Consider the following 626-nt stretch of genomic DNA (forward strand, 5'->3'; position numbering starts at 1 on the left):
TGCATCTGGGAGATCCACAGTTACAGGCAACTAAAACAATCACTGTTGTACATTCAGAATTATTCTCCAAATTTGTTTTCTTAGAAGTTGATGTGCAGCAAATTTTGCTTCTCCAGTTTCACTAAATTAAACCAACGCCATTGTGACTTGGTTGCACTTTCTGGGTTTAGCACCAAAACCCATAGACTCTGAGGGATGGGTGTTGTCCCAGTGCATTTACAGTGGGCAGTCGTTATTACATTAAAACAATTCAGTTCATCCTTGGAAACCACTTTACAGCCTTCCTAAGCAAATAACTGCCTGAACACTGAAGGCTGTCTGTTTTGCCTTGTAGAATGGTTAGGAACCATATATGCTGAGCAGGGTGAAGGGGCTTAGTGCTATGTGGTTGTGTGTTTTGAAAACTGTTGATTAAGTATATATTTATAGTGCAGGGGGTTATTTCTAAAGTAAATAAGATTCTAATATTTATATACGTTATTTATTTAAAGCGCTGCTGTTACTACAATAACCCCGATTTTGGCATTCACAAGAGCCTATTTTTTATAGGTTTAGATTGTGTAAATGCATTTTAAAGGGTTATTTGTGGTGCTTTCCACCACTATGAGCTCGTGAAGGAGCCCTCT

This window comes from Polyodon spathula, chromosome 57 (assembly GCF_017654505.1).
Source record: "Polyodon spathula isolate WHYD16114869_AA chromosome 57, ASM1765450v1, whole genome shotgun sequence".
NCBI classification, from domain to species: Eukaryota; Metazoa; Chordata; class Actinopteri; order Acipenseriformes; family Polyodontidae; genus Polyodon; species Polyodon spathula.